The 21,872-nt window shown below is 42.0% G+C and overlaps 1 long non-coding RNA gene across 1 annotated transcript in view; it reads right to left on the bottom strand.

Annotated features, from left to right (window-relative positions):
* LOC134738285 (uncharacterized) overlaps nucleotides 1-7,685 on the bottom strand; it is a 42,896-nt gene extending 35,211 nt beyond the window's left edge. Inside the window, exon 1 of the long non-coding RNA XR_010123958.1 lies at nucleotides 7,593-7,685. This is a non-coding gene — a long non-coding RNA (uncharacterized LOC134738285). The remainder of the gene's footprint in view (nucleotides 1-7,592) is intronic.
* Nucleotides 7,686-21,872: the final 14,187 nt, after the last annotated feature.

The raw sequence follows: 21,872 nt of genomic DNA, 5'->3' as shown, positions 1-21,872 counted from the left end.
GGGACACCAGAAAACGTAGGGAAGATATATTGGAAAAGGAAGCATTTAAGCTGGCATTGAGAATACTTATACTATTTATAAGAGGGAAAGGAAGCAAAATGGGAGCATCATTTCTGCCCAGGCACTGGATTCTCCTCCAGGAGGGGCGGCCGTGCCCGGGGGGGCTGGGGGGCACAGAAGGCCCAAAGTTGGACTACTTCCAGAGGAAAGCTCCCACCAACCTCCATTGCTCTGCACACTGGGCTCTGAATATAGGGTGGCCAGATGAAATAAGGAATGCTGCGTTCAATTTGCATTTCAAAGAATCAACAAATAATTTTTCAGTAAAAGTACAGTATGTCACAAATATTACATTCAAAGTTATACTTTAAAAAGTATTCATTGTTATCTGAAATTCAAATATGTTTTTTTTTTAACTCTAAGTTCTGAGATACATGTGCAGAACGTGCAGGTTTGTTACATAGGTATACATGTGTTGTGGTGGTTTGCTGCACCTATCAACCCGTCGTCTAGGTTTCAAGCCCCACATGCATTAGGTATTTGTCCTAATGCTCTCCCTTCTCCCTGCCCCCCACCCCCCAACAGGCCCCGGTGTGTGATGTTCCCCTCCCTGTGTCCATGTGTTCTCATTGTGAAATTCAAATTTAACTGGGTGTCCTGTATTTTTATTTGCTAAATTGACATCTCTCTCTGAATAGAGCCAGTAAAAAAGTGCACAAGGAGGAAAGGATGGAGAGCGATTGAGGAAATGGCCTGAGGAGCCTCCCAGACAGATTCAGACTGTCACACTGCACACTAATCTTCTGCTCTAAAAGGAAAGTGATAGAACCCTAGAGCTGGAAGAACATTCAGAGCATCAGTTCTCCATCCAGGATGCACATTAGAATTTCCCAGGGGAGCTGTAAAAAATATCAGTGCCTGGAGTTCATCCTTAGATATTCTGATTTAATCGGTTTCAGTGTGGCCTAGGTATTAGCATTTCTTATAGCTCCCTGGGTGGCTCAAATGTCAAATAGAGTTGAGAACCACTGCTTTGGAGATGACTAAGTTCAGTCCTCCAAGGCACAAGGTCAGACAGATCTGGCCTTCAGATCCAACTCTCTCAGTTCCTAGCTGTTTGGCCTACACTATGCCTGATTCACCATCTGTAAAATAGGGATAATATTTACATTATGAGGTTGTTGCGTTGATGGTTTGAGACTTCCACTTAGACAATGCAGATTGAAACATGCATTTAAATTCGTTCTACCCTGCAGCCCTGCTGAAATGAACATAGATTGATAAAAATATATTAAAAATACCAACTCATGGCCGGGCGCGGTGGCTCACACCTGTAATCCCAGCACTTTGGGAGGCCGAGGCGGGCAGATCACGAGGTCAGGAGATCAAGACCATCCTGGCTAACACGGTGAAACCCCGTCTCTACTAAAAATACAAAAAATTAGCTGGGCGTGGTGGCGGGTGCCTGTAGTCCCAGCTACTCGGGAGGCTGAGGCAGGAGAATGGTGTGAAACCGGGAGGCGGAGCATGCAGTGAGCCGAGATCCTGCCCGCTGCACTGCAGCCTGGGCAACAGAGCAAGACTCCGTCTCAAAAAATAATAATAATAATAATAATAATAAAATAAAAATAAAAATAAACCAACTCATCTACCCATTCACTAGTGTAAAGAAAGCTAATATGAAACTGTCTGCAGAGGGGAGAAACCAATATAAAGCAAGCCAATTTGCAACACTGAACCCTAGAAAGGTTCAGAGAGGGAGGCAGTGAGATCCTCTGTAAGTCAGACTGAGAGGCGGGCCAAAAATCCACAGGACTTGCTCATGATGTGCATGAAGTGTGGAGAGACCCCCACACCCCTTTGTCCAACCCCTGCAGCTGGTGAGAGAGACCAGAGGGGTGAACTCGAGGACACTCGGTAGAAACTCAAGCATACACAAGAGTGCATGCTGAAGGAAGGGTGGGGCAATTTATCAAAAATAGGGGGATAGAATGAATGACTGCAGGCTGAATGGGAGAGTCCTAGCACCATCCCCCAAATGCTAGCAGCCAGGGACACACCCTAAAGGCAGGGGACTTTCCAAAGAACCTGATAGAGGGACAGATGCTGACACCTGAGGATCTCCTAAAGAAAGGCTGGGTGCCCCCTCACTCCAGGCTCACCCACAAAACCTCCCCGAAACCTTTTAGTAATTCACCTGACAGCAAGGATGGAAGAGATTAGAAGAGAGCCTCTAACATGACAGAGACCAAAAGCAAATGGGGTGCAGGGGGCGGGGCAGGCGGGAAGCACTTGAAAGAAACAGATAATTCAAAGAGAGAATTTTTAAAAACTATAATGAATTAAAATATTATAGTAATTATCCAGGAGATCCAATACCTGACTAACAGAAGTTCCAACATGAGAAGATAGAAACTGGCAAAGAGTAAATTATCAACTAACTAATATAAGAAAAATTTTTCAGAAATTAAGACAGGCTTTCCTAGATTAAAGGAGCCCAACAATCACCAGCTCTCCCCACATCTCCACAAAAAAGAAGGGGTGGAGGGTGCTCACAACAAAGTGATTGAGTGAGTTCATCGTGGAATATTAATATCCTAGAGATTTAAAAAAAAGACCTAAATGTTGAGTGCAGAAGAGAGAGAAAGAGTGAGAAAGGGGCAGGGGGAGTCACATATAAAGGATTTGGAATCAGAATGCCATTGAATTCCTCCATAACTAGAAGCTGAAAGACAGTAGAGTCATTAATACATTCCAGATCCTAAGCGGGGGATGATTTCCTATTTAGAATTCTATACCCAGCCAAACTACAAATCAAATCATCAAACATACAAGGTATGGAAAAATTCATCTCACATGCTGCTTTTTTGCAACTTTCATATTTGCTGAAGGATGTGTTTTGTCAACATTTGAGAGAAAAATGAGAAAGACAAAGACATGAGATCCAGAAAGCAGATTATATACGGGAGTGAGGTAAAGAGAATTCCTTGGGTAAGAGTGAAGGGAAGTCTCAGAATGACAGTGTGTGGTAGATCACTAGACCCATCGGGCCAGAGTGCAGAAGGACAGAGAACTCCAGCAGGATGCCTCCAAGTCAAAGAGAATGGAATAATTGTTTGTTTGACTCATTTGACAATACAGAAAGGAGCTCTTTGCCTCTGTTGGAAAATTTGAGACTTCATTTTTAGGCATATAGAAAATTAAACAAACAAAGTGACTATAGATTCCAAAGCAAACTCAAGTCATGTAAAGAAGGAAACTCACTACACTTTGAAAATATTAATAGAAATATTATTTATAGTCATTATAATATAAACACTGAATATTTAATTTAAAATAGAAAGGATGAAGGGAGTGGAAGTGTAAGGGAATGGGAATGGATGAAGTATAAGAGCTAAACCACACTCTTCATCCAGTAGATAATGCCTATCTTGGAAATGATACAATAGCACTATAAGCATATTATTTATAAATCTGGAGCTAAATAACTGAGAAATAACTAAAGTAGTTGCATTAGGGATGGAATGAGACTAAGAAGAGGATTTCTGTTTTTTCATTATAAGCCTTCTAGTTCTATTTGACTTTTTATATTATATACATGTATTTCCTTAATGTAGGTCCTAATAAGTGTTTTGCATTTAGTAGGGGCTCAACGAACACTAGCTACTATTATCAAATTATAGATTTGATAGTGGATGAATAGAAACATTGTGGTTTGCCTACAGCTTCCTTCCCCTGAAACTGTCAGAAGCAGAACTAGGGCTTCTTTATTCAAAGCATTTTAAAAGGGCATCTGTGTCAGACCCAAGGATGAGGCAGTCCCGGTCCATGAGTGTCATTCTATTCAGGGACTGGGAGGAAAAGCACAAGTGTACATAACTATTTCACAAAGGATACCCTGGCAAGCACCACGTAACAAGAGTTATCAAGCCAGCCTCTAACCATTATGTCCCTCTCATGTCCCATTCTCAATGCCAGAGCAGATCATAAATATTAAGGACTACCTGCTGCAGATGCTAACTTTTAACATGTGAGCGTTTAGGCTCTCGGGAGGTAATATACGCAATTCATCATGGTTCACTTTCCTTTCTTATTTTCAGTTTCTAAAGAAATCTTGTATTCATATTATAAAATTTACAATAGCAATCAACAGGCCCATCCGAGTAGCTTTGGTCACTGACTGCCTAGCTATATTTACTTCCACCAGGTTTTTTATAAAGTTTGGCTGTCCTGAAGCATTACCAGCATGCCATCCTTCTGGTGCCTTCCTGGCTAAATGATGGTCAAACTGCTCCAAACAATCAGAGTTTGGTAAGAAGAGCCAGGGAGCCCATCTTCCCACTTTTACTACCACCGGTGTCCTTAGCTGTGGCTGCCAAGCTGAACAAGTTCACAGAACTGCAGTACTGAGGGCTGTAAAAGCATCTTTCCTGAAAATAAAGTAACAAAAAATCAAGCTCAGCTGGATTCTGATTTAATAGTATCTGGCAAGCTAACTATATTATTTTTGAACACACAGACATAAATTTGATATGAATAATAAAACTGAAGTATAATATGGACAAAGGAAATATAAAATTCACCTAATCTTCAAAAGAAATTCTATACTTGAATAATTATGCTCTATTTATAAAACTAGAATAATTGAAAACAGGATTTTCAGTTGATTCATATAGCCTCTGAAATATTTATTATTGCAAGTCGAAAAGATCTGTCTGGGGTTTGTCACTGAAAATGTCTAAACTCAGTGTCCAGATGTTTATTTAAGTTGCTCCCACAGAGTTCTAATGTCAATACTAGGGGTTATCAGAGAGCATCGCTGTGTATCTTCCTTGACTAATATTCTCATTTCTTTTGCATCTTTGATGTTTTCTTTCATTAAAATTCCTGGCCTATATCCACAAAAATCTGCTAGGCTTGCATAAAAAATGAGTCTGCAGACTTGACATTTGATGATGCCCTGTGTGTTCACGAAGATAATATTTATCAGCAGCTATCACTTAGACATTACAACCAGCAGCATTGAGTTAATTTAAGAGAATAAAAAAGAATACAGAATACAGATTTTAGAATGTCTTACTTGCATATTCCAACTTCCTGCCTATTCTTTTCTCCTGCTATTATGTAAGGCAAAGTTAGAATCGGCAATGGGATTTTTCACCATGGCCTGTGTACATTCTCTCCCCTCCCTCTCTCTCATGTACCCTGTCTTCTTTTGAAAACCTAAAGTAAAATGACTTTAAAGTAAAGGAAACCAGGCCCTCTGTCAAAACTCACTTCCTAAAGTTTCTGCAGAGTAAGACACCTGGGAGAACATTCTAAAGATAGATTATATGATGTCCTTTTCCTTCGTGTGAAAGTGGCAAAAGACAACGTGATTCTATTTTTTAGCTAACCAAATGGGGATTTTTTTCATCAGCTGCACAAAAGAAAGCATGTACTAAAAGTTTCTCCTTTCCAAAACTAAATGAATTTATACTAAAAGTAACTAGAACCCAAAAAAAGGGGGGACATGAGTAAATGAAATTTGCACGAACATTCAAAAGAGCCCAGTGCATCTGAAGGTTGGTCCAAGCTACGATCAGATGGGGAGTTAAGACCAGCAAGGGGTCAACACTATTTATCTTCTGCTGTTCTCCACGTTAATTAGAAAGAATTAAATCTGTTTTGAACTCCAATATAAGGTGAAGAAAAAGTTTGCTACAGATGTGAAAAACCACTAATGATACTACACAGTATCTTCTGGAAACTGTGAACAGATTAATTAGAAGATGTAACCTACAGGAAAATCTCCTGTTTACTTGATTAAATCATAAAATTCACAGACTCATGTAATACAGCCAGAGAGGTGGCTTCCTAGCACAAAGTAGTCATTCAATAAATGTTTATCAGCTTTTCAATGAATATCTAGTCCAGCATTTCTACATTAATAGCTATCACATAAAACTGAATCTCCAGGCAAATACATTTGGGAAATACTGAGTTAAATAAAGTTAAGCAGGCTTTTTACTCTAGGACCTCTCAAACCTTTAATAAGTTAAGGTGATTTGGAATTACCATGGGAGACTGGGTGAAAAGGGGCAGATATTATGCTGTATTTCCCAAACCCATCTGATCCCCAAATTCCGTTTTTCTCAAGATTTCTGTTTTAAGAGACACATTTTGGAACATGTTGACCAGGTTCAACTCCTTCATTTTAGAAACTGGACAATGCAAATCCCAAGAAGTAAAGTGACTTGGCCAAGCACTCAATTTGCTAACAGCAAAGCAAGAATTCTGCCCCACCCCCTCAAGCTGTCACCTTTCCTCCCACCCCTTCCCCACCACCCAATATATCTTGATTCCTAGCCCAATAGCCCAGGACTTTTCTCCTCAGAGCACTTTTGTTGCTCTCCTGCTAATAGATTTATTTTTACTTCAAGTTTAGCCTAAAGGAAATACACTTTTAAAGCCAACAGTGGAGGTAATGCAGCATTACCTGGTGATGTGCCATGATAATTCTAGCACTGTGTGGTCTCTTTTGAGTATGGATGATCAGTTACCTTTGTGAAGGTGAGCAGGGGCAAGTAGAATTCATGTTTCCATAGCACCCTTCCATTTCACTTCCCTATTTTTAACTATTATGGTTTCCCCCTACACTGTTCATTTTAAGAGGTCAAGGAATTAGCTCTACAGTCTATCACATGATATGTTCATGTTTGTGAACATCCATGGAATGAATGAATGACCAAATGAACTAACCAGCAAGCTGTGTCTTGCTTTTAAAGGACTTCTCAGCTCTTTGAAGGAAAGAATGACAAAACATCAACACCAAAAGATGGAAGAGAAAACGATTTCTGTTTCCAAAGAGGATCCAGGCTGAGATAAAGGGGCTGGGCAGAGGAGCCCAGGCCGGATGACCCCAAGCCAACTCACAGGAGGGTATTTACTTTGGCGGTTTCCCAAAAAGAGTAACCAAAATAGAAACAATGTGGTCAGTTAGATAAAAGTTTGCAAATTGCTTTGTTTCTTATATTGTCCATACTTTTTAAATCTAGAATTTAGTTGAGGGGGGAGACGTAATTGGGATATGTATCTAAAGTCGACAGTAAGTAATTCTTTGGTAAATTACCTTGTTGGGAACGACTACTCTTGGAAGAAACGCTGAGTGCACAATTCAGATCGCTCCCTCTAGTGGTGAAAGCCCATAGTGGAGCATGGCCTATGGAAACTCCTGGATGGCCACTGTCTCTTCTTAGTCCCAGATTGTGCCAATATTAATTTTATTTCAGATTTTTTACTGGAGGAGGAAATTTCTTTTAACATTAATAACTTGCACAATGCCTCCATATATAAATTCTTCTGGCAAGAAATGCATGGGTCAAATCTGAAGACCTCCTGTTTGGGCTCTGGATGTGTCAAGCCAAAAATTCTTGAAAAATAAAGGTGGTTAAAAGCAGTTAGGCCAGATGCAGTGGCTCAGGACCATCATCCCAGCACTTTGGGAGGCTGTGCTGGAAAGACCACTTGAGCCCAGGAGTTCAACACCATCCTGCGCAACAGAGCAAGAACCTGTCTCTAACAAAAAAAAAAAAAAAAAAAAAATTAATTACCTTGGTGTGGTAGCTTGTTCCTGCAGTCCCAGATACTCAGGAGGCTGAGGCAGAAAGATTGCTTGAGCCCAGGAGTTTCAGGATGCAGTGAGCTATGATCACACCATTGCACTCCAGTCTGGGCCACAGAGCAGAAGACTCTGTCTCAAAAAAAAAAAAAAAAAAAAAAAAGCATTTAAGAAATTTGTGCATCATCCTACTAATCTCAATTAAGTGATCATTTTCTAAGGATAAGTGCATTTTTTTCCTTTCTTTTTAAGAATCAAGATAACATGAAGGAACAGAGAGACACACACACTCATGAACTCAACCCAGGTATATGTTTCTGGGATCCAGAGAGGGGGCGGTTCCAAGAGAAGGAATGTGGCAGGACCTCCTGATGAAAAAACCCATCTGGGACTTGAGAAATCTGGATTCAATTCTTGGCTCCGTTGCAAGCTCACCGCATAATTAAGGGGGCAGATCGGCTAATCTCTCTGTCCTTCACTTTGTCCTCTTTAAAATGATAGTATCTGGCCTCTCCCCTCTTCTTAGGAATGCCATGTCAGCAGATGCTGGGACTGGAACGTGGGGCCGCAGAAGCCAATTAGCTGTAGGCAGCAGCAAGCTGTGCCCAGCCTCTCCTGCCCCAGCCTGTCCCGCAAATTAATGTCTTTGGTCACATAGGGTCTGCCTGAGAGAGTGTGAATGAATTTCAGATAACTCATAGCTCTTCCTTTCAGATGATGAGGCAAAATAGCATTTCTTTTGTGCAGCACAAATTTTGTTTCATTGCATAAAATTACTATCGCCATCATGAAAAGAAGACATAATTAGGTACATGCAGAGAGGGACCTACTACAGAGGAAGCATTTGCCCAAGAGTCAGGAAATCTGGGTTCTGTCTTGGTTGTGACAGCTGGGTGACCTTGGACACATCCACTAATAATAAGTACTGTTTGCCAGGGGCTTACAATATGCTGGGCAACAGATGAATATGAACTCATGTACTTGACGTGTCTGGCATGTATACAGTGAGTGCTCAGTAAATGTTCACTATTAGTATGATCATCTAATTTAATCTCCTAATAACCTTATGAGATAGGTCTTATTGTTATTCCCACTATGTAGATGGGAAAACTGAGGGTCAGGGAAGTGACTGCTCTAATGTGCCACCCAGATCCCCTTCAGGAATAAAGAATCTAATCCCCCAGCTGCTGGGAGTGCTGCCAGAGAATGGCCCTCATCTGTCAGCCCTCTTTGAGGATTGCTTCGGCTGAAGACAGCTGGCTCCCCTGAGGACACCCATCCTTCCAGGGGCAGTCCACAGCCAGTGACGGATCATGCATGGTAGAAAGGCCTGGCTTCGTGTATTCATTTTGATGGGCTGCCATAACAAATTACCACAAACTGGTTGGTTTAAAACAACACGCTGGGCACGGTGGCTCAAGCCTGTAATCCCAGCACTTTGGGAGGCCGAGGTGGGCGGATCACGAGGTCAGGAGATCAAGACCATCCTGGCTAACACGGTGAAACCCCCTCTCTAATAAAAATACAAAAAAAAAAAAAAAAAATTAGCTGGGCGTGGTGGCAGGCGCCTGTAGTCGGGAGGCTGAGGCAGGAGAATGTCGTGAACCCGAGAGATGGAGCTTGCAGTGAGCCGAGATCGCGGCACTGTACTCCAGCCTGGGCTGACGGAGCGAGATTCCGTCTCAAAAATAAATAAATAAATAATAAATAAATACATAAAACAACAGAAATGTGTTCCCTTGCAGTTGTGGTGACTAGAAGGCTGAAATCAAGGTGTCAGCAGGAACCTGGTTGGCTCCTTCTGGAGGCTCTGAGGGGAAGTCAGTTCTATGATTCTCTCCTAGCATTTGGCGGCTGCAGGCAATTCTTTGCATTCTTTGGCGTGTATTACATGCATCGCTCCCATCTCTGCTCTTGTCTCCCCCTGGCCTTCTCCCTGCATGTCTGAGGGTCCAATCTCCCTCTCCTTTCTCTTACGAGGACATCAGTCATTGGGTTTAGGGCTCACTCTAAGTACAGGATAATCTGATCTTAACCTCCTTCATTTAATTACATTTGCAAAGACCAAATAAGCTCACATCCACAGGTACTGAGGGTTGGGACTAGGATATATGTTTTTGGGGCCTCTGTTCAACCCACTACACCCTTGAAAGGGAAACTGAACTGAAGGGCTGCCCAAGCTCCAGACCTCCCTGTGAGGTTGCCTGAGTCCTTTGTTGAGACCTCATCACAGCCCAGTGAGGCACCCCAGATTCTCCCTTGCCCAATTCTGCTTCTTTTTCTTCCCTTCCACAGGTGTTTCTTTCAGGAGCTCTGCCTGATAAGTGTCTTGCTCACTAATCTCCATCTCGGTGTCTGCCATCTTCGCATACATTTCAAAATCCCCCTAAACTTCAATCTGTGACCCATATACTTTTTAAATTCTTCTGCATTCTAATTCAAGTCTGCATTATTCTATAGGTACCTCTGGCCAGATATTACCAATTTCTCCATTGCCCAGATGTCCTTAATTTTCCTGCTTCCTTCCTTTGCAAATGCTGTGTCTACCCATCTCTCCATCATCCATCCATATCCTACCCCTTGGTTCAAGAACTGGTTCTGACCCTCCCTTTCATGGCGTCTTCCTGGCCCCATGCTTGCGACTGATGCCATTGGTGCTCTTAGTCCTGTGGTCCTGTCTACTTTGGATAAGGATGCTGTGTGCTTGTGGCAGCTCTAGAAGGTCTGCGAGGGCAGGATTTGAGTCCAGCGTGGTCTGCTGCACGTGAGGCCCAACCTACTTACCCGCCACGGTGCCTCCCAGGGCTCTATCGCTGGTCCTTTTCTCTTCCTGCTCTGTGCTCTCCCTGGGCAGCATTTTTTTTTTTTTTTTTTTTCTGAGAATGAGTCTCGTTCTGTCCCCTAGGCTGACGTGCAGTGACTCAATCTCGGCTCACTGCAACCTCTGCCTCCTAGGTTCAAGCGACTCTGCTGCCTCAGCCTCCCAAGTAGCTAGGACTATAGGTGTGTGCCACCACGCCCAGCTAATTTTGTGTATTTTTAGTAGAGATGGGGTTTCACCATGTTGGCCAGGCTGGTCTCAAACTCCTGATCTCAGGTGATCTGCCCACCTCGGCCTCCCAAAGTGCTGGGATTATAGGTGTGAGCCACTGCGCCCGGCCTCCCTGGGCATCTCATCGATGGACTTCACCACCTTCTTTTATGAAGGAGCCTCATCCTTAGTCACCAGTCACCACCTTTCTCCCACAAGTCAGGCTTGCCTTGCCAGTGGCCCCCTAGACCTGCCTGCAAGATCTCCTGCAGGACCCCCACAGGTACCCCAAAGCTGAGTGCCCATGTCATCACCTCAGGCATATTCTCATCCTGTGAATTCCATTCCTTCCACTCTAGCTTCCAAACTTAGGAACCACAGTGTGACAGGACAATACTCATTACCAAAGGAAATTACCAAAGGAAATGTCCAGGTCTTCCTCTGCAAATGCTGTGGCTTCTGTGACATATGAATTGGGATCAGTCTTGAGAACCAAAGGGCAAAGCCATGCCTCATGGAGGGGTTCTAGGTGGGCAACCTGACTCTTCTGTTCTCTTCCATAAAGCAGTGAATCAGAGTCAGGAGGTGGGCGGGAAGATGTTAAGATGGAACCCGCCTCACAGGCTGGAAGCCGGAGGAGTAACAGTTGTTTATGTCAAGACTGTCTCATCCTTGCAACAAGCCTACGAAGGCGATACGATGATGATTATTCCCACCTTTCAGACAGAGGAGGTTTAGAGCAGTTAAGGAAGTCGCTCAGCATAGCCCTGTGAGTAAGGGGTGGGTTTGAGCTGCTGGCACGGGCGGGTGCCTAAGTGCAGGGCTGGTGCTACCAGTGAGGCAGTGGCGGCAGAAGGCACAGTCTAAGATCAGGGAGGGTGACCTAGAGAGGGGCTCTACCCTGGGCTGTTTCTGTGCTTCTTGCCTTCTGTTTCCCCTGTTCTCCCTGATCATGAAGGAGAATACCTGTGAAAGCTGCAGCCGGTCACAGTGCTGCTGTCGGGACCAAAGGAAGGGTCCGCCCAGGGCCCAGTGTGAGGGCCTTGGTGACATGCTCTGGGTTTCTTCCCCACCCCATCCTCGCCAGCCCTCTGTGAAAGCCAGGCACTAACTGCCTGGAATTCAAACAAACAGCACAAAAGCAAAGGCTGCTCAGGAAATGAAAAGGGTGCTTGACTTACAGAAAAACAGGCCCAAGCCTTAAGAGGGTGTGACTTCAGGAAAGTCCCTGCCTCACTAGCCCTGAGTTTCCTTCTCTGGAGAATGCTCGGATAAAATACCTACGTCAGGGCAGGCATAAGAACCAAGAGAAACCACAGATGCAAAATCATCCCCTCCACAATGAATTGCCAGGTATGTGGGAGAGGGTTACTCCACATGGAAGTGAACAGGCCCTCAGGGACATGCAGATGTGGCCCTCCAAGCTTGCCCTTCTTCTGCTCCATCCGCTCATTGTCTCCTCTCATTTCACTCATTCATTCATTCACTTATCAAATGTTACTGAATGGCCCACTATGTGTCCAGCACTATTCTAGCCTGGACACGTAGCAATAAACACATAAACATCCCTGCACTCATATTCTAGTGGGGGATCTTAGACAATAAACAAACAGAAAAACACACAATTCTATGAAGACACATAAAGCAGTAGGGGGCTATGTTATATTCATTGTTATCCCTGATAAGGTGACATTAGAACCGATCCTTATAGGAAAGGAGGAAACCAGCCCCCCTGATATTTGGGGAGGGAATGTTCAAGGCAGGTGCATTTAAGAAATACATGTCATAAAACCATAGATCATGCCATACATAGCGATTCTTCTGATGAACTTGAGCAAAGTAAATTGAAAACCTTCTGGAAAGGGCTGACCATTCTAGATGCCTTTAAGAATATTCATGATTCATGGGAAGAGGTCAAAATATCAACATTAACAGGAATTTGGAAGAAGTTGTGCCAGCTGTTCACAAGCCCTTAGGCAGGAACACTCTTGCCATGTTCTGGCAGCAGCAAGGAGGCCCATGTGGCTGGGGCCGAGTGATACTGTCAGAGGTGCTGGAAGTGGCGGCATGTGGAGTCTTGTAAGTCACCATAAAGACTTTAGCTTTGATTCTGAATCAGACGGGAGCCATTGGAGGGCTCAGGGCAGAGAAATGACCTGATCTGACTTCTGGCTTTACAACGCATGCTGGCTGCCATGATGAGACCTCACTGTCATGTGGGCAAGGGCTGGAACAGGAAGACCAGATCAGAAGCCCCTGCGATTGGTCCAGGCAACAGAGCATGGTAGTTTATTTGAGCATCAGATTCCATTTTTCTCAGGACTTTTGTTTTAAGACACATATTTTGGGAGATACTGACTAGGTGCAATCCTTTGTTTTAGAAAGTAAAACACTCAAATCTCAAGAAGTGAAGTGACTTGGCTAATACCAAAGCAAGAACTCTGCCACCATCTTCACCACCACCACCACTGCCACCACCACCCCATTCTATCCCCTGATTCCTAACCCAAGAGCTTCCAACTCTCCTCAGAGCACTTTTGTTGCAGTTGAGTTCAGAGATGAGGTCTGAACTAGAGATAAAAGTTTGGGAATCATCAAATATAAATGGTATTTAAAACCACGAGGCTGGATGAAGTCACCGAAGGAGCAAGCATGGTAGACAAGAGGCGAGAATCCTGAGGATTTCAATGTTTAGTGATTGTGAAGATGAGAAGGAATCTGCAAAGGAGACTAAGAGGAAGTGGCTGTTGAATACAGGCATATCTTGGAGATAACATGGATTCAATTCCAGACCAGTGCAATAAAGCAAATATCACAATAAGGCAAGTCACACAAATTTTTTTTGTTTCCCAGTGCATATAAAAGTTATCTTTATATTATGTGGTTGTCTATTAACTCTGTAATAGCATTATGTCTAAAAATGTATATACCCTAATTTTTAAATACTTTATTGCTAAAAAGGGCTAACAATTATAATTTAGCCTTCAGCAAATTATAATCTTTTTGCTGGGGGAGGGTCTTGCCTCAATTTTGATGGCTGCTGACTCATCAGGGTTGTGATCGCTGAAGGGTGAGGTGACTTTGGCAATTTCTTAAAACAAGACAACAATGAAGATTGCTACATCAATTGACTCTTCCTTTCACCACAGATTTCCCTGTAGCATGTGATGTTGTTTGACAGTATTTTACCCACAGAACTTCTTTCCAAATTGGGATCAATCCTCTAAAACCCTGCCACGTCTTAATCAATTAAGTTTATGAAATATTCTAAATCCTGCTGGGCATGGTGGCTCACACCTGTAAACCCAACACTGTAAGAGGCCAAGGCGGGTGGATCCCTTAAGTCCAGGAGTTCAAGACCAGACTGGGCAACATGGCGAAACCCCATCTCTCCTAAATACAAGAAAATTAACCAGGCATGGTAATGTGCACCTGTAATCCAAGCTACTCACAGGGTGCTGAGGTGGGAGGATTGCTTGAGCCTGGGAGGTCAAGGCTTCAGTGAGCTATGATCCTGCCACTGCACTCCAGCCTGTGTGACAGAGCGAGACCCCCCCCCCCAAAAAAATTCTAAATCCTTTGTTGTCATTTCAACAATATTCACAGCATATTCACCAGGAGTAGATTCTATCTCAAGAAATCACTTTCTTTGTTCTGCCACAGGAAGTGACTCTTCATCAGTTCAAGTTCTGAAATGATGGCAAATGAAAACGATTGCTTCATGAGATGGCAGCAATTCAGTACCATCTTCAGGCTCCACTTCTAATTCTAGAACTAGAATTTCTTCTAACAGAATTAATAGAATTAGTTCTTGCCATTTCCATCATATCTGCAGTTTATTCCTCCACTAAAGTCTTGAACCCCTCAAAGTCATGCATGAGAGTTGGAATCAACTTCTTCCAAACTCCCAATAATGTTGATTTTTGACCTTTTCCCATGAATCACGAATATTCTTAATGGCATCTAGAATGGTGAGTCCTTTCCAGAAGATTTTCTATTTACTTTGCCCAAATTCATCAGAGGAATCACTATGTATGGCACTATCCATAGCCTTATGACATGTATTTCTTAAATCATAAGACTTGAAAGCAGAAATTACACCTTGATCCATGGGCTGCTGAATGAATGCTGTGTTAGCAGGCATGAAAACAACATTAATCTCTTTATACATCTCCATCAGAGCTCTTGAGTGACTAGGTGCATTGTCATTGAGCAGTAATATTTTGAGAACAATCTTTCATTCTGAGTAGTAGGTCTCAACAGTATGCTTAAAATATTCAGTAAACTATGTTGTAAGCAGATGTGCTATCATCTAGGCTTTGTTTTTCCATTTACAGAACACAGGCAAAGTACAACTAGCATAATCTTTCAGAACCCTAGGATTTTCAGAATGGTAAATGAGCAATGGCTTCAAATTAAAGTCACCCCTACATTAACCCCTGGGGGGAACAAAGTCAGCTCGTCCTTTAAAGCTTGGAAGCCAGGCATTGACTTCACCTCTTTTTTTTTTTTATTTATTTATTTTTTTGAGACGGAGTTTCGCTCTGTCACCCAGGCTGGAGTTCAGTGGCACAATCTCAGCTCGCTGCAAGCTCCGCCTCTCGGGCTCACACAATTTTCCTGTGTCAGCCTCCGGAGTAGCTGGGACTACAGGCGCCCGCCACCACACCCGGAGAATTTTTGTATTTTTAGTGGAGACGGGGTTTCACCGTGTTAGCCAGGATGGTCTTGATCTCCTGACCTCATGATCCACCTGCCTCGGCATCCCAAAGTGCTGGGATTACAGGCGTGAGCCACTGAGCCCAGCCGACTTCACCTCTCTTGCTGTGAAAGTCCTAGATGGCATCTTCTTCCAATAGAAGGCTTATTTTGTCTACATTGAAAATCTGTTTAGTGCAGCCACCTTCATCAAAGACCTTAGCTAGATCCTGTGGATAACTAGCTACATCTTCTACACTAGCACTTGCTGCTTCACCTTGCATTTTTATGTTAACGGAGATGGCTTCTTTCCTTAAACTTCATGAAGCAACCTCTCCTAGCTTTAAACTTTTCTTCTGCGGCTTCCTCACCTTTCTTAGCCTTCAGAGTTGAAAAGAATTAGGGCCTTGCTCTGGATTAGGCTTTGGTTTAAGGAAATATTGTGGCTAGTTTGATATTCTATCCAGACCACTAAAACTTTCTCCATATTAGCAATAAGACTGTTTCACTTTCTTATCATTTATGTGTACACTAAAGTAGCACTTTTAATTTCCCATCAAGAACTTTTCCTTTGCATTCACACTTTGGCTAATAGTTTTTTGCAAGAGGCCTAGTTTGGGCCTATCTAGCTTTCAACATATCTTCCTCACTAAACTTAATCATTTCTTTTTTTTTTTTTTTCTTTTCTTTTTTTTTGTTTTTTTTTTTGAGATGGAGTCTCACTCTGTCACCCAGGCTGGAATGCAATGGCGGGATCTCGGCTCACTGCAACCTTTGCCTCCCAGGTTCAAGCGATTCCCGTGCCTTAGCCTCCTGAGTAGCTGGGATTACAGGCACCCACCACCACGCCCAACTAATTTTTGAATTTTTAGTAGAGATGGGGTTTCACCATGTTGGCCAGGCTGGTCTCAAACTCCTGATCTCAGGTGATCTGCCCGCCTCAGCCTTCCAAAATGCTGGGATTACAGGCGTGAGCCACCACACCTGTCCAGCTTAATCATTTCTAGCTTTTGAATTAAAGTGAGAGACTTGCAACTCTTCCTCTCACTTGAACACTTAGAGGCCATTGTAGGGTTATTAATTGGCCTAAATTCAGTATTGCTGTGTCTCAGGGAATAGGAAGACCCATGGAGAGGGAGAGAGTTGGGGGAATGGCCAGTGGGTGGGGCAGTCAGAACACACACATGTATTTATTTCTCAATTAAATTCCCCATCTGATAGGGGAACGGTTCATGGCACCTCAAAACAATTATAAAGGTAACATCAAAGATCATGGACAGACATAATAATAATGAAAACATTTGAAATATTGCAAGAATTACCAAAATGTGACAATGTGACACAGATACATGAAGTAAGCACATGTTGTTGGAAGAACTGGTGCCAATGTACTTGCTCAACCCAGGGTTGCCACAAACCTTCAATTGGTTTAAAAAAAAAATGCGTTATCTGAGAAGCATAATCAAGGGAAGTACAATAAAATGAAGTATGCCTGTACCTCCCAGAAGTGGTTTTCCAGAAACCAGGAAAAAAAAAAATGTTTCATGAAAGAGGGGGAGATCATCTATATCAAAAACTGCTAAGGGGTCAAGAAAAACGACTGGAAATTGATTATTGAACTTAGCAGCATGAAGGTCACTGGTGACCTTGACAAAAGCTTTTTCAGGAAAATGTTTGGAGCAAATACTTAAAATTTAAGTGGATGTGAGAGAAAATGGGAGGGGAGGAGCTGACAGTGTGATAGACAACTCTTCCAAATTATGCTTTCTTGCTACCCTTTGGCTGTTCAGGGCCCCTCCAGGCTGCTTCCTATCCTTTTCCTCCTCTTTCATATTCCATTTTCTCTCTTCTCTCCTACCACCCTCCACCCTGCAAAAAACTTGCCCATTCCATTTACCATTGCTTTAAGCCCTACCTTCCTTCAGGAAAAAAATCATCTAATAAACTGATATGCACTGAGATATTGGTAAGAGTTGATTGATGCTAATTAGTCAGCTATACTGTTCAGACCCCAAGACTCTTGTTACCCTTGGATGCTGATAAAAGACTAAGAGGTCTCAGAAGGACAGGTGAGAAGTTTCTGTAGGCTGATGGAAGTGGAACTGCTGAAGATGGAAAGGAAGAGGTGTGAAAATGGGCACATTCAAAACAGACCAAGTCAGGCAGTGAAAAGGAAAATGGGGTCATGCTTATAAATAATGGGCAGCACATTACCCATGTTCAAGAAAATTGTAGTACCAGACCTAGTTGCAATGGTTATGACTATCTTTAAAAACATCTATAGTTTTAAAATTAGAAACTAGATTTCTGGCACTGCGCTTTTTCAGTCATTTTGTAAACATGTGTTAATTAATTATGAGATGACTCCATATTAATCAAAGGGCACTGAACTGGGAAAGAAAAAAATTGGCTGTGTCGGAACCAGCTGCCCAACCATAGCAAGTCTCCGTGCTTCTCTGTGCCTCGGTTTCTTCACTTACAGGGTTTGGAACAAATAACTAAGCTTCCTTCCTTCCCTAAAAACTGAAGATGTTAATTCAATGTAAGATTTGTTTTCTGTTGCCAGTTACGGTGTTTCTAATGGTGCTTCATTTTTACCCCACTAAGAGTAACTAAAGGGGAGAAAAAAAATCTTTTTTATTAAAAATCTAAATATCGACAGAAGATAGGCTTTCATTTTTACAACACAATCACTAGAAAAGCCATTTAATTCAATACAAATATATGTGGTACTGATTAGGAGAATGGATATATTTACTAGCAATATTTTCAGACAAAATTTATAAGCACTGAGCTGAGTCTCCCTCTTTTAAGGAGTATTTCCTGTATGCTCTAAATAAGGACTTGATTTACAACTCTCATTCTTTTGCCTTAATAATGTGAAATTTTTCCATATGAAGTTGGATCTCTCCTTAGCTCAATGTCCTAATTTCCCCTTGTCAAAATAGCTTTTTTAGGGAGTCCCTCTTGTTCTCAGTTAATTTTAACACTAAATTAAAAGTTTCATATGGTGGTGATTTTAAAACATTTTACTTCATATGGCCAAAGGTACCTTCTAAACTACTTCAATCGTAATTGTTACCATCGTTACAATAAGGTTTTCATATAGAATCTCTTTTAGACCTCAAAATACTCTATAAAGACCACACTTTGAAATTTTGTTCTCTTAAAACATACCTCATACATTAGATAAGGGGTCACTGACCTCATCTTACAGACTTAATAGTCATGAGAGTACATAACTTCCCACTGGATTCAAAGGAAATAGTGGTATTTAAATCCTAAATCTAATAATCTAATGCTATTCCAGTGGCTTACCCTCTTTTTTAAATTTTTTTTGCCTTTTTTAAATTCCAAGTTTTCTAAAACCATCTGGGAAGTAATAGATCATATTTAATTGTTCAGGCTTTTATGCTGTACTTTCAGAATCGCGTCTGATTTGTGGTCTGGCTCCGGTTCAGTATTATCCCACACTAGGTTTATTTCATCAGCCCAGTATCAAAGCTTCCTCACTTTAGCCAGAAATTAAAATAATAGCTTTAAGAAACTCCTCCACTCCACCCCCCTTTAGCAAGCAGCTAGCCGATAATGTGATTTGCCATATTTTTTAAATGACTATATGCTCCCCATAAAAGCTGGATATATAATCCTTTTCTTTAGCACAGGCATTCCCAACTTTTTTTGTACAAAGACAGAATTATTTTCATCCTAACAACTTTACTTTTAGTGTTACAAACTATGTCATTAAGCCTGGGAAGGCTAAACTGCCAGATTGACCTGGTCCTCTGAGTAAAGCCTATGACACTTTACTTTTCCTTGTATCTCTTCTCCTGGAAAGTTTTATGCAGCTGACCATCAAGTAGGGAGGGAGGAGTGAAGATTCCAGCAGTGACTGAAATGATCACACAGCCATAAGATGATTAAAAACAAAACACTGCAAATAAAAAAAATCATCAGAAGAAAAAAGCTCTCTTGTAGAATGTCACGGAGACCTGACAAACACCCCCAGAGTAATTCGAGCTCTTGTCTGGCGTTAGCACGTGTTAACACCTGAATGCAGCCTTGATTTGTGGTATTCACCTGCAAGGCCATGCAGTCAAGGGCCTAAAATCTTGAGTGCTGTGTTCTTTTCTTGGCTGCCTCTGAGCCACCTTGAACAAATCACCTCAACCTCCCAGTTATAGGAAAGGGAGATAATCCCACAAACTACCTTCCACATTAGCTCACAGCCTGGCTCCCCAGAGAATGCGATGTGGATTAGAGACAGGTCCTGTGAAAATGAAGAATTATCATTCCTATAGATGACTATTATATAATGAGATTAATCCTCGTAACATCTTCCACAATTTAGGTTAAGCCCCAAGCTTTAGTGCTTCCTTCCTTCCCTAGACATAGTCACTTGAAAATTGAAGGCAAGAGTTCACAACTACTGCATTCATTCCATTTTCCCAGTTTAAACCTAAATGTGACTTTTTAAAAAGTCCCTTCTCTTCAGTTTTTCCTCAGTCAAAACTACACAATACTTCAGGTAGTCACACTAAAACAGCATTCTGAATTTTCTATTTAACTCAAAGAAACTAAAAATAGTCATCGGCATAGAAAGAATAAGTCTAATGTACTTTAGTCAAGGGCAAAGTTCCAAATCCCCTTTCTCCTAAATTTCAATATATAGATTGTTAGAAAACTTAATCAATGACAGAATATCAAACATATTTTTGAAAATGAATGAGAAAGAATTTGCATTACACCAAGGATTTTGTGTGTATGGAACATGACAAGCTGATTCTAAAATCTATATGAAAATGCAAAGGGCCAAAAATTTCCAAGGCACTTAAGAATAAGATGCCGGGCCTTGATCCAGCGTTATCATTAAGCTATCATAAACAAGGCAATGGAGTATTAGCACAAATGGGTTAATGGAACTGAAGAAAGAATCCAGAAGACATATACAGATGCTTGATCTATGGCAGGAGCGCACGGAGGAGCAGCTGGGAATGACTGCGTTTGCACTCTGTAATGCTAGCACCAGGGCTGTCCAGAAGGAACCCTCCCTCACAGTCATGAGTATCTTCCAGGTGGAATCAAAGACCTAACGTGAAAGGCAACACTATAAACCATTTTTTAATTATAAAGATTTTTAAAGATAAAAGATTATCTTCATGACTTCAGGATAGGAAAAGTCCTTAAAACAAGCCACAAAAGGCACTAAACATAAAAGATAGATTTGCCATTAAAATTAAGAATTTATCAGTCATCAAGAAGAGAATGAGGGCTGGATGTGGTGGATCATGCCTGTAATCCCAGCACTTTAGGAGGCTGAGGTGGCTCACTTGAGCTCAGGAGTTTAAGACCTGCCTGAGCAATATAGTGAGACCCCATCTCTGAAAAAAAAATAAGAGAATGAAAAACAATCCCCCAAAAGGAGAGGATATTTCCAACAAATATAGCCAACCAAATACCAAATTATTTGATTGAATACCGAGGATTAGTCTCCAGAATATATCCTACAAATCAGTGAGGAAAAAAACAGATGACACAACACAATGGAAAAAGAAAAAACTCAGATGGAGTCCAGGGCAGTGGTTCCTGCCTGTAATGTCAGCTACCCAGGAGGCTGAGGCAGAAGTATCCCTTGAGCCTAGGAGTAAGAGGTTGCAGTCAGCTGTGATCATGCCACTGCACTCCTGCCCAGCCCAGGAAACAGAACAACTCTGTCTCTTTAAAAAAAAAAAAAAGAAAGACTTGAATGGGCACTTTTCAAAAGAAGAAATCCAGTGCCCAATAAACATAAGAAAATGCTCGTATGCCATTTCTAATCAGGGAAAGGTAAAATAAAACCACAATGAGGCCGGGTGTGGTGGTACACACCTTTAATCCCAGCACTTTGGGAGGCCGAGGCAGGCAGATCACGAAGTCAGGAGATCGAGACCATCCTGGCTAACATGGTGAAACCCCGTCTCTACTAAAAATACAAAAAATTAGCTGGGCGTGGTGGCATGTGCCTGTAGTCCCAGCTACTCAGGAGGCTGAGGCAGGAGAATCGTTTGGACACAGGAGGCGGAGGTTGCAGTGAGCCAAGATCGCACCATTGAACTCCAGCCTGGGTGACAGAGCGAGACTCCATCTCAGAAGAGAAAGGAAAAAACAAAAACAAAAAAAAAACCACACACACACACACACACAATGAACGTCTACTATATAAACATCATATTGGCTAAAATTAAAATCTGGCCACACCAAGTGTTGATGAACAAGCACTCTCATACCTCATGGAAGCAGAGGTGGGAATACAAAATTTTAAAGGTATGCATACCTCATAACTGAGCAATTCCACTTCTAGGTACACATCCTATGGAAACATGTTTAAGTACACAAAGATGCTCACTGAAGCATTACTTATAATAGCCAAAAACTGAAAATCTCAAAGTACTCATCAAAGTGGAATAATAGTGGTATTAATGAACTGACACATTATACAGCAATAAATATCAATGAAACACACCATGTGACATGAATGTTATATGCAATGTTGAAAGACACGAA

Source organism: Pongo pygmaeus, chromosome 16, assembly GCF_028885625.2.
Source record: "Pongo pygmaeus isolate AG05252 chromosome 16, NHGRI_mPonPyg2-v2.0_pri, whole genome shotgun sequence".
Classification (NCBI taxonomy): Eukaryota; Metazoa; Chordata; class Mammalia; order Primates; family Hominidae; genus Pongo; species Pongo pygmaeus.
The sequence above is the reverse complement of the archived record's forward strand: the minus strand, read 5'-3'. Positions and strand labels throughout refer to the sequence as shown.